This window comes from Delphinapterus leucas, chromosome 16 (genome assembly GCF_059928025.1).
Source record: "Delphinapterus leucas isolate spDelLeu-1000000601 "Yukka" chromosome 16, BTC_Dleu_Yukka2, whole genome shotgun sequence".
Classification (NCBI taxonomy): domain Eukaryota; kingdom Metazoa; phylum Chordata; class Mammalia; order Artiodactyla; family Monodontidae; genus Delphinapterus; species Delphinapterus leucas.
The window spans coordinates 85977124-85989826 of record NC_143144.1 but is presented as its reverse complement, the minus strand read 5'-3'; positions in this window follow the sequence as shown (position 1 = coordinate 85989826).

The window sequence follows — 12703 nt, the reverse complement described above, 5'->3', positions numbered from 1 at the left end:
TCCAGCCACACCCCCATGGCTCTTCTGCGTCCAGCCCAGAGTCTTTGCAACACAGGAAGTACTGATTCGTGGTTATGAAGCACTTGCTTGCTGAAACCCATTAGCTTAAATGCCAGAGTCTTGACAAGGAGGACCACGCCATACAGAGCAGCACCTGGGACAGGAAGCACCTCTGCAGGGCTGCTGGGCTGGGGAGCCGGCGACGGTGCTGATGCAGCCCGGGAGGTGAGGGCTCTGTGATCTGGGGTCACCCGGGCTCTCTGTCCCCGCAGGGCCCTGGGCTCCTGGTCCTGGGATACAACAGCTGGACCAAAAGCCACGTGGTGGGTCTGTGGGAATCTTTCAGTGGCGTTACGATTAAAAAGCCAATGTGCCTGGCTGTGTGCTAACCAGCAAGACGGACCGTGGCTGAATCCAAGTGCACTGGGCGGGAGTGGATTGGCCCACTCCCAATCTTGCCCCTAAAATGTGGGCATTTCACGCCACGCCTCTGGCCAGTGGCATCCCTCTGGCCTCCAAAGTCCCCCTGGTCTGGCTTCCTGCTCTCGCTTGGCCAGTCTCCCCACTCCTACTGCCCAGCCGCACGGGAGCGTGCTGGCCACCCAGCACACCCGCTGGCTCCCTCAGGACCTCTGCACTGGCTGCTCCTTTCCCCCAAGGCAGCTGTCTGACTCCCTCCTTCGCTTCCTTCAAATCTCTGTGGAGATGTCAGCCCTTCACGCAGCCTTCCCTACACAGCCCGGGTGAAATGGCCACCCTCCCCATCCACACCTGCGTCCTTACTGCTCTGTGTCTGTCTCTGTTACGCAGTCTAGCCTCTGAGATGTGATGTGTTCATTTGAGCATGTGTCTTTACGTGTTTCTCCCCACAAGACTGTAAATTTCACGAGGGCACAGGCTGTTTCGGTCCTGCTGGCGCAGTGTCCCCAGGGCCTAGAACAGTGCCCGTCTCTAGCAGGACAAACGCGTGCAAGGAGGTGACAAACACCTGCCGTCCCGTTGCTCCGTTTCCTCAGTGGCCCATCTTAATGGGAGATATGCATCTTCCAAAAGTGCAAATCGGATCACACCCATACCGTAGGGTAGCCTTTAGGAAGCATCGTAAGCATCGCATTTTCCTCAGGCCTCGGAGGCTCTGCACAATCTCACCTCTTCCTGCCGCTCTGCACTCCTCAGTGCCCTGCTTGCTCATTCTGCTCCATGACGAACAGGTCTCTTTTCCTTAAACCCTCCCAGGTTTTGAAGCCTCAGGACCTTTAAATTTGTTCTTCACTCAAAGAGGAACACTTGGGCTTCCCTGGTGGCGCAGTGGTTGAGAGTCCGCCTGCCGATGCAGGGGACGCGGGTTCGTGCCCTGGTCCGGGAAGATCCCACATGCCGCGGAGCGGCTGGGCCCGTGAGCCATGGCCGCTGAGCCTGCGCGTCCGGAGCCTGTGCTCCGCAGCGGGAGAGACCACAACAGTGAGAGGCCCGCGTACTGCAAAAAAAAAAAAAAAAAAAAGAGGAACACTTTTCCTCTCACGTTTATGACTCCGCTTAATGGCACTCCCTAGGGGAACTTTGGATGGATAGATGGATAGATGGATGGAAGGAGGGATGGAGGGAAGGAAGGATGGAGGGATGATGGGCAGGTGAATAAATGAATGAAGCTGCATTTAATTGCGCTCAGTTTCTTAGAAATGCAGGCACTGCCTCTGGATCAGGTTCTTGGAGATATATACACACTCTGCAAGTCAGGTAACCAGAAGAGTCCACAGAGGTCCATGAGCTCCCAGCCGACCACCTTGCCGGCTAAGCAGTGCAGGCCTGCCCCTGCCAACACCTCTCTGACGTCCCCAGGGAACATCAGCTCCACACGCCCCGGCTCCTAAACCCAGCAGGTCACCACAGCGCTGAGAGACTCAGGACCCGGGCCAGCGGCTCTAGTCCCAGCTCCGCCACTTCCTCCTGGTGACCAAGACACTCACCCCCACTGTGTGTTGGATTCCTCATCTGTAAAATGGGGTAACGAGGACCAAATGTCTACATGGAAAGACTCAGATACACCACACAGCTTCTGGTGCTACGTGTGGTTACCTGGGCAACACCAAAATATTGGCATAAAAACAAGGACATGAGTAAACTGGTCCCAACCTCTCCTTTTAGCCTCTAGTTATGGGCTGACTGTGTCCTCCAGATTCACATGTTGAAGCCCTCCTGGGGGTGACAGTGTTGGGCGGTAGAGTCATGAGAGAGCTGGCTTCCTGTCTCTCCTTCCTCCGCGTGAGGACACAGTGAGAAGCCCGGCCGTCTGCAGCCTGGGAGACGGCTCCCGCCAGAGCCCAGCTGGACCTCCAGCCTCCAGGCGGTGAGAAGTCAAGTTTGCTGTGTGAGCCGCCTGCCTGTGACAATTAGGTACAGCAGCCGAGCAGACGTCTCGAGCAGACGAGCACGGCCTCTGCACAGACACGTGCCTCCTGCTCCCTTCACTGAAACGTATACGAAGCACCGGGCGTGCGCCACGCCACCCTGTGTGCACGTACGTGTGCCGAGGACACACCCGACCCTGTGCCTCCCTCCCCGCGTCCACTCACAGCTGGGCCATGCCTGGACGGAGCCTCCGTGCCGGCTCCCGGGGCTCTGCAGGTCCCACCGTGCACACGGTGTCTGCATGCCACGTGCTACATGTAAACACCGGCCAACCCTCCACGGTGCTGCAATGTCCCCCGTCCCACCTCCCCCCACGACCGCAGTTGCTCCAGAGTCTAGGTTTTATCCACTTTTGAATCCTGCCCTTTGCAAAGCCAGACCTCAGCTAGGCTGGGTGTCTCATAAATAGTGGGTCCTCCGGAAGGTGTCCTGGGTCAGTGGCTGAGGCGGAGGAAGGTGTGTCAGGTCAACGGCTAAGCAAGCCCACGTCTCCAGGAAAAGGCGAGTCTTCCCGGGAAAGGGCTCTTTAAGGCGGTCGCCGGCCCCAGAGCGCCCCCTTAGTGCGGGCTCCTCCTAGCCTCTCCAGGCAACACACACACCCACCCTGCTCCTCTGTCCCGGGAGAGCTCAGCTTGGCTGTACGTGCTCACAGCACCTTCTGTCCTTTCCCTTTAGAGCCAAGTTCAATGCTCAAAGGGATTCTGCACTTTCCCTCGCTCTGCCTCCAGCCCGGCGTTGTATTATGAAAATTTCCAAACATACAGGAAAGCTGAAAGAAGTGCGTGAGCCTGCACACACCCACCATCGGGGATCTTCGATTAATACACCCACCCATCAGCCCACCTGCCTGCTGACACACTTCCGGGTAAGTTCCAGACCTTGGTGCCCATCACCCCCACTCTGCAACTTGCTCACCAGTCACTGGAGTTCAGTGTTTGTTTCTAGCTTCTCTCTCGGGAGGGAGAGAGAAAGTTCAGATTCAGCGAAAGGCACAGATCTCACGTGTACCGTTTGGTGAGTTTTGCCGATGGGCTGCATCTTTGTCACCCAAACCCCTAACAGGACACAGAACGTGCTCACCTCCCCAGAGCGCCCCCAGGGCCCCTTCCCTGTCGGCGGTGCCCACACTCCGAGGCCACCGTCCTCTGATATCTTTCACCGTAGATTAGCTCAGCCTGGAACGTCACGTAAATGGAATCGCTTGGTGTAAGGCTTCCAAAGGACTGCACGGATCAGCAGTTGGTTCCTGCTTATTGCTGCATAGTATCCTGGTGAGTGAGTTTACCACGGTTTGTTTCTTCTCTCCTGTTGAGGGCCACCTGAGCTCTTTCAAGCGTGGGTCTATTATGAATAAAACCGCTGCCAGCATTCCTGCACCAGCTTCTCATCTCGGGCGCTTGTAGGATTCTGTGTCTTGGACAGCAGGGGGTGTCCGCGAGCCAGCGGATGGAAACTCCAGACGGTTTCTCCAGGAGGAGAAAGCATCCCCCTGACAACCATCCCTCACGGGCGATCTCAGCGAGAAAGTCGTTATGCCGCATATTAATGAATTTGTCAGGAGGAGAGACCTTAGTTATCAAAAGCCGCTTCTCCAACGGACGTGACTCTGGTGCCTCAAGCGCGGAGGAGTCCTCATGGCCCAGGGAGGCTGCACAGGAGGATAGGACAAGGGGAAGAGGCGGGGAGAGATGGATGAGGCCCCCTCACCACTGGGGCCGTGCCTGCGGGCACCTTCCCCAGGACCTGGCGTGGATATGCCCGCTGGTGTCCTCGTGCCAGGCCCCGGGAAGGGCATCCTTCCTGGTATGCTCTGCAATGGACATTCTCAGGGAGTCCCTATAGGGCCATCAGTGCTGCCCCTCAGTGCTCCCGTGACCTCTGTATTTCTCACGTATCATGTCTTCCCCGAGACGTGTCAAGGGCTAGAAGCCCCTGGAGACAGCTTCAACTGGACGAACAGAGTTAGACTTGAGGCTTGAAGGAGTGAGACACAGCGTGGTGCAAAATCTCAGTGCAGCTTTCAGAGTCACCGGGAGTCTTGTTTCAGATGCTGAGTCCTCGCCCCGTCCCCAAGCATCAGTAGGTCTGGGGTGGGCCCTGGGAATGTGCCACTCGACGGGTTTGTGCCACTGCGTTTGGAAGCCGCTGGTCTGGGCAGCTGGCGGGAGTGAGGCTGGGGCTGCAGTATCAGGGCCTGAGTGACCCTGTGACCTATAAAGTCCCTATGCTCTCCAGGGGCACAGGAGTGAGCGAGGAACGCCCCCCAGGCACCGGGACCCCCGTCTCCACGGAGACCAATCTGACCTGAGAAGATGTCCAGGGGCTAAACGTCACAGCCGTCGGGGCACTGGCTGCCCTGTTTCCTGGCTCCACTCCCCAACACCTTTCCTGCACCTGAACCATAGGAAGGTACGGGGTGCTCACCTGGGGGGTGTGGTCCGAGTCTCCTCCGCTGTCTGGGGGGACCCTGAACAGCGGTCTCCTGAGCAGTCCTCACCTAAACGGATGGGGTGGGGGGCACCCAATTTGGCTTTTTATGTTATCTTCATTAGCAGCAGTGGCATCCAATAGTGCCAACCATCACACAGCGCTGGGCAAACCATTGCACGGTGCTGGGCAAACCATCACACAGCGCCGGGCAAACCATCGCACGGCGCTGGGCAAACTCACACAGCGCCGGGCAAACCATCACACAGCGCCGGGCAAACCATCGCACGGCGCTGGGCAAACTCACACAGCGCCGGGCAAACCATCGCACGGCGCTGGGCAAACTCACACAGCGCCGGGCAAACCATCACACAGCGCCGGGCAAACCATCGCACGGCGCTGGGCAAACTCACACAGCGCTGGGCAAACCATCGCACGGCGCTGGGCAAACCATCACCCAGCGCTGGGCAAACTCAGTCGTCAAAAATTATCATCCACCCTTTAAAAATTGTGAATCACTACATCGTACACCTGAAACTTACATAACAGTGTGCGTACATCAGCTAAACTCCAGTATAAATAATAAACAAAAGGTTTTTCTTAAGTATCATCAAAAAGTATCAGTCATGGGGGAATTCCCTGGTGGTCCAGTGGTTAGGACTAAGGGCTTCCACTGCTGGGGGCATTTCCATCCCTGGTCGGGGAACTAAGATCCCATAAGCCTCGCGGTGCAGCCAAAAAACTAAAATAAAATGAAAGGAGGGAGAGGAATTCCCTGTTCAGGGAAGACCCGTCAGAAGAGGGAACTGCTTCCTCCAGCCACCTTCAGTTTCTGGCACGCCCCCGCCTTCCCCCCACCCCTGGCCTGGCAGTCCTTCACGGATGCCGGGCCTGGGAAAGGCAGCTTCATCTAAAGGCGAGAGCGCACGCGGGCCTCGGGGACCCGAGAGCAAAGCCGCCGGGCACCCAGGGCACTGGCGGAGGCTGCCCCAGTGCAAGGACGTGGGAAAACGGTCCCTACTGTCACGCAGAGAAGCGCTCAGCACTCGGGAGTCAGGACCAGGACCTCGACAGGAGCCTCCCCCTCCAAGGTCACTGAGCTTATAGGTTTGAAACACAAAGGAGGCTGCATAATAAGATCTCGCGCCGATTAAACACCTGTCAGGCACTTTATCAGGCATCTAAGGCCCGTCGCCACACAAAGGCATCGGCCTGTGCACGAGACCCGCACATCCTGGAAGGAGGGGAGCTAGTCTTTCTAAGCCCAGCCGCGTCCAGACCCTCAGAGTCAGCACCTGAGAGCCCAGGATCCGGCAGGCGCCTGGAGCAGCTCAGCGCAGGGTTACAGCCCCATCAGTCTTCATTTGTTTTTGGCCACGCCACATGGCTTTCAGAATCTCAGTTGCCCGACCAGGGACTGAAAGCCCAGAATCTTAACCACTAGGCCACCAGGGAACTCCCCCACACCCACTGCCACTGCTGCCCTGTCACTCTTGCCATCACAGATGTTACTGTGTCCCCAGCAAGGACCTGTATCCTTTCTCCAGTCCTCACCGGAACTCTGTGAAGCGTGTATTCATAGGATTATATCCACTTACCAGATTGGAAAAGGGGGGTGGCTCTAAGAACACCCGTGTCTCTCTCTCTCTGTGTTTCCCCTTCCTTTATCCCACTCAGGTATGGAAACCTGAAAACCTCTCTGAGATGTGCCCACGGGAGGGAAGGATGTAGCAGGAGGAGGGACATCCAAAGCCATCTCTCCAAAGGCCCTGAGGGAGTCAGTGAGTGGCTTAGAGCTGAGTTTGCCCTTGGGGCAAACCTGGCAGCTTGTCCCGGAGGCCAGGGAGGGACCAGCTCCCCGGGGCTAAAGGGTGCTGGTGCCTCGGGCAGGAGGGCGGGGCAGCCTCCAACGTTGACTCCATCCCCAGTGGGCAGATGGCACGTCCAGGGGTGAAGTGGAAAAGTCGCAGGGGCTGGGGTGATTCTGCCGCTGGTCCAAGCCTAGTTACCTGTGGCTTCAGGTGCCCGGCCTCGAGCTGAAGGACGTGGCCCTTGCCAGAGTTCTGGGCCAGCTGCGCCGGCGGCTGGGGGACCTGGCCCACCTCCCTCTGCCCGCGTGTGCCTGGGCCCCTGGCTCAGATCCACAGCCCCCTTCCCTGTCCTGGTCCCTCGTCCACACACGTGCCCTCTGGACCCGTGGCGTCCAGCAGCTGTGCTCCCGTCCAGGCTGCCGTATCCTAGTGGCCCCCAAGTCCGTGTCCAGCCTGCACTCGGATGTGGGCTCCGAGACACGTCCAGCATGTGCAGCCCCAGGGGAAGCGCCCCGCCCACGCACCCCCCCCCCCCCCCCCCCCCACCGCTCAGTGGCTCTGCTGTATTCCAGACGCCCCGCCCCACCCAGTCACCTGAGTCAGCCCTGTCCCCTGGAACCTGGGCTCAGCTTCTTCTGCTGAGCAATGGCCTCGTGGCCTTCACTGCGCAGCCCCACCTGGTCCCTCTGGTGAATTCCAGAAAGAGCTCCACTGTTCCCTGGGATGCAGGGACCAGGCCTGGCTAAGTAGGGCAGGGCTCTGGGGGCAATGTCTCAGTGCTTTGGGTGAGAGCTCTGCCACCCTGGGTGCAGCCAGGAGCTTCCACTAGGGGCAGAGCCACTGCCTGGTGGCTGGGTTCTGCCTGCTCTTCTGGGACCCAGTCAGCTCCCTTCAGTCCCTGGTCTGATGGATGCAGCCTGGACTTCCCCAGCCAGCGGTCCCCAGGCTTTTCAGACTGGTCACCTTAGCTGTACCACTGCCCCCATAGACCCTGTCTTTTTAGGGATAACAATGTGTGGTGAGACCAGGCCTTGGAGCCAGGAAGGCCTGTTTTCAAATCCCAGCTCATCACTGGACCTCTCCGGGCCTCAGTCTCCTTGTAAAACCTCAGGCAGGGGGCGCCTTTGTCCCCCTCACCACCGGCAAAGGGCGGTACCCCAGGCAGCCCTCTCCCACCAAGGTAGGGCTCAGCATTTTGCATCCACGTGATGGCCTGACCCTGCAGCTGCTCCCAGCCCAGCGGTTCAGGGCATTTGAGAGCATCAGCTCAGCCTCTTAGAGGCCCCCCTAGTCCCTTTCCCTGGGCCCCTGGTGTGCCGGGGAAGGTGGGCACGGGGAGGGGGCCGGGGGCTGAGCTCGCGGACCTGGGCTCACGGTCTGAGTTGTGCCTGCTGGGCCTGAGCGCTGAGATGAGCTTCTCCCCACGGGCGGGGCCGCAGACATCGTGTGTTTGGTATGTGGGCCCCTGGCCACCATGCTTGTCATTACACACGGCGCGGCCTGCCACCCCTCCCAGCTGAGGAGCAGCTGAGCTAGTGCTTCATGGAAAAGGGGCAAAAACCCAGCCCCGCCCAGCGCCCCCGGCCCGTGGTCCAGGCTCGCAGGAGCACGCCTCTGCTCTGGAGCCTCGCCCTGTTTCGAACATTTCAGGCAAGGGCAGGCTCTCATCAGAGTGCAGCCTCTCCTTGGAAAGGATCCTGTTTCTCCAGCACCACCGGGGACTTGAGCTGGAACAAACCAGACCCAGTGGGAGCACACAGCGAGAGCACACTGTTTACAGCTCTAAGTGTTTCGTCACGCCAGCTGCTCCGAAAAGCAGCCTGCCACGGCCCAGACATCACTGGGACCTCATGGAAAAGCCCATATTCTACTCGAAATGCAATCGTGGCCCGGCTCTGCGTCCCAGGATAGCGTTTCTGCGAGGACGCCCGAGTCTAGGAGGTGAAGGATAATCCCTCCCTAAAGGTTCTGGCCCCCGCGGTCAGGGTCATGCACGTTCGCGTCTGGCCACCTCCCCACCGGCAGCACCAGGGTGCTAGGGAAACAAATGACGTGCATATTCCGTCCCCAGGACAGTTCTTCCTTTTCCCTGTGAGACCCACCTGAGGCTTTTCAAAATCATTTCCGGGTCACGCAGAATGCCCTCCACTGGCCCTGGCCGGGACACCGTCACACCTCCTCCAGCCCCTCCTCCCCAGTGACAGCCCCGACCTAAAGGGTCAGTGCAGAGCGGGCACTGCCTGGGCTGGACTCACACTGACTGTCCCGTGGGGCTCTGGGGACGCTGGGCCTCTCAACTGAGGTCCCTGGCGGTGGGGTCACAGCTGCTTGCTGCCCTTCCGGACGGTACCTCCAGCCTCCTGCTTGCCTTCTGGGACCCTGCTGGCCAGACCTAGACACCCCCAGGCCCCCCTCCACCTCCCAGAGCCCACCTGGGCCTGGGGAACGGACACTTCGGCCTGCTGGCCATGGGGGTCTGCGTCCTCCCGAGCGCATCCTCTATCCGGAGCAGAGTGGGTGACATCACCGCAACTCCTCCTCCCCGGGCAAGGACTGAACAGACACTTGGGGCCCAGGGGCCTGGGGAACGGAGCAGTGCCCCCAGGGCCCCGTGGAGTGAGCGGTCACGAGCTGAAAATGAAACCGGTTTGCACGGCATGTCCCCTCTTCTGCTTTGCTGCTTGGATACAGGCGTGGTGCCCTGTGTGTGTGGGGAGGGGGCGGGGGGAAGCAGGTGGGTGCTGTGCTGGGAGAGGGGACGGGGCCCTGAAGCCATTTGCAGGGATGAGCAGGCGACCAGAGGATGGAGACGAAGGCAGTGCGGGGCCGTGAGGGTGGAGGTGAGCGGTCTGGGGTGGGGACGCTGAAACACAGACTGGAGAACCCGCCAGGACCGGCAGTGGTCACAGCTTGAGACAGAAACGGTCTTTCACTGTCTCAGCTGGAACTCCCTCCCCGTGTGAGCCGGAGCATCTTCTCACATGCTCACTGGCCTTTTGGGTTTGTCGTTTGTGAGGTGCCCATTCTTGTCCACTTACCGGTGGGTCGTCTGTAGCTTGCTGGGATGTATTGGGCCATTTACAACTTCCCCACACGAATCCTTCACCTGCTCTGTGGATTGCAGGTGGCTCCTTCCCGTCGAGTCCCTTTATGTCCCCAAATTCCCTTTACTTCAGTAAACTGTACCCTCCTCTTATTTTTTTTTAAAAAAGAGCAGTAATCCTCCCATCCTCCCACCTGACTGGGTTGTTGTGAGGTCAGATGGCACCTTAAATGTCAAGGCTCAGAGCTTTGTGGGGTGCACAGTAAGGTGACAGGGGTTGTCATATCAATTTTTTCTTTTAAGGACATGCTGTATCTTTAAAATCATAAATAATGCCTTTTCAAATTTTCCTGCAAAATTAAACAATTTTCTTCATATCTTGAACAATTCTTATTAAGTTTATTCTTAGATATTTTGTTTGTTGCTCTTATGAATGTTTTCCACTTTCAAACTGCTAATCTGGAAGTAGTTGATTTTTCTGTGCTAACCTTACTACACACATTTTACTTGTTCAAAGACTCTCTCCATTGGTTGTCTTCAACTTTCTAGGTAAACAACTTTATTATTCTTTGTTAATGCATTAATTTCATTAACAAATATTACCTGAACACCTGCCAAAAGTCAGGCCTGGTTCTAGGTGCTCATCGTACATTGGTGAACCCAAGAGACCAATGGAAGTTCCTGCCCTCATGGAACTTACACGGGGTGGGGATGACGGGGGGTCAACAGTGACCGTTTTGCATATTCCTTTTTGACATCTTAAAATGTTCATTTCTCAGGGCTTCCCTGGCGGTCCAGTGGTTGAGACTCCGTGCTTCCAATGCAAGGGGTGTGGGTTCGATTCCTGGTTGGGGAACTAAGATCCCACATGCCAGATTTTCATTTCTCCTTCCTGCCTTCCTGCATTGCCTCAGACCTCCAGACCAGAATGGTCACAGGTGCCCTGACTCGTTACTGACTTCATGGAAATGCAGTAGCATTTCACTGTTAGTACGAGGCTTGCTGTAGGTTTCAGGTGAGTCCCTTCATCAGGAAGACTTCTTAGTTGAAGTAAAGGAAACCAGCTCCAGCTGATGTCAGTGGAAAAGGGATTTTTCTGAAGGAATATTGGAGGCTGCATAGAATTGCTGGAGAGGCCCAAGGACTAGCCATGAAAAATGGCGGGAACAAAGGGCAGCTACACAGCCAGCACAGCAGAAGTCAGACTGCACACCTGGTCCAGTTAGGAAACCGCTGGACAAAACAGAAACGCTTGTTCCGTTGCCAGGCGGCACCAGGCACTGGAGGCTGCCGCTACTACAGCTACTCCAGGAAGTGAAGACAGGAAGTGAAGGAAGTGAAGGGAAGAGGAAGTGAAGGGCTGCTCTTCCCCTACCCAGCTGGGAGGGAGGCTAAGGATGTGAGACCCAGTATTTTAAGTTCCTATAAATGAAAAGTTGGGAATTCAGGCACTGAGCAGGGCTTCAGGAGTTGAGCAGCCAACAAAAATTATTAAATGTCTTCTACACATTAATTAATTAACTGAGGGCCTCCACCCCCTTCCCAGCTCACCAATTTTGTTTTTGGTGTCTGTGTCTTGTCATGAATGCATACTGAATTATTTGCTTCTAAAATGATGATGATTCTTTTTTTTTTTTTTTTTTTGCGGTACGCGGGCCTCTCATTGTTGTGGCCTCTCCCGTTGCGGAGCACAGGCTCCAGACACGCAGGCTCGGCGGCCATGGCTCACGGGCCCAGCTGCTCCGCGGCATGTGGGATCTTCTCGGACCGGGGCACGAACCCGTGTCCCCTGCATCGGCAGGCGGACTCTCAACCACTGCGCCACCAGGGAAGCCCTATTCTTGATCTTTGATCTGTCAGGTATTTCATAAGACGATCAAGATATTTTTTCTTCTTTAACCTTTTATTAAATATACTCTTAGGCTGTCCTTACAGTCCCAGGAGAGACCCTCCTTGTTGTAATGTATTAATCTTCTTTAGAGCTCAATTTGCTATCATTCTACTCAGTATGTTTGCAGGTGTATTTCTTTTTTTTAAAAAATTATTTAATTAATTTATTTCTGGCTGCGTTGGGTCTTCATTGCTGCCTATGGGCTTTCTCTAGTTGTGGCGAGCGGGGGCCACTCTTCGTTGTGGTGCACGGGCTTCTCATTGCAGTGGCTTCTCTTGTTGTGGAGCACGGGCTCTAGGTGCGCGGGCTCAGTAGTTGTAGCTCGCGGGGCTCAGTAGTTGTGGCTCGCGGGCTCTAGAGAGCAGGCTCAGTAGTTGTGGTGCACGGGCTTAGTTGCTCCGCGGCCTGTGGGATCTTCCTGGACCAGGGCTCGAACCTGACCCCTGTGTTGGCGGGCGGATTCTTAACCACTGCATCACCAGGGAAGTCCCAATACTGATGTATTATTATTAAAGTGCGTGTTTTATTCTTATCTTCTTCGTGTTTACCTGAAATCGTTTTTCAGCCCCAGGAGGCGACCGTGGTCACCACATTTCATTTAGACTTGAGTCCCCCTTGGCTCCTCTTGGCTGGGACGGTTTCTCGGTGTTTCTGTAGTTTTGATGACTTGACGATTGGAGGAGCGGGGAGTTTGTAGAATTTCCCTCTGCTGGGCATCGTCTGAGGTTTGTCTGGTGGCTGAGCTGGGGTGGTGTGTTTCTAGAAGGAAGACACGTCACGTCCTCTCAGGGGCGCATACTCTCAACACGACGCATTTCTGCTGATGTTGACCTTGACCACCTGGCCGAGGCCGTGTCTGTCAGGTGACTTCACTGTCCAGTGGCTCCTTCCCTGTCCACACTGTGCTCTTCGGGAGGAAGTCGCTCTGCGCGGCCGACACTTAGGGGGAGTCGTGCTTCCCTCCTTGGGGCACGACATCTACGTCACTTACTCGGGATTTTTCTGTGTGGCAGGTTTGTCTCTTTTCCCTCGTTTACTTACTTATTCAATCATTTATATACGTTAACGTGGGCGTGGGAATGTCATTCTTTGGGTGATAACCCACTGCCATGTCATTGCTCA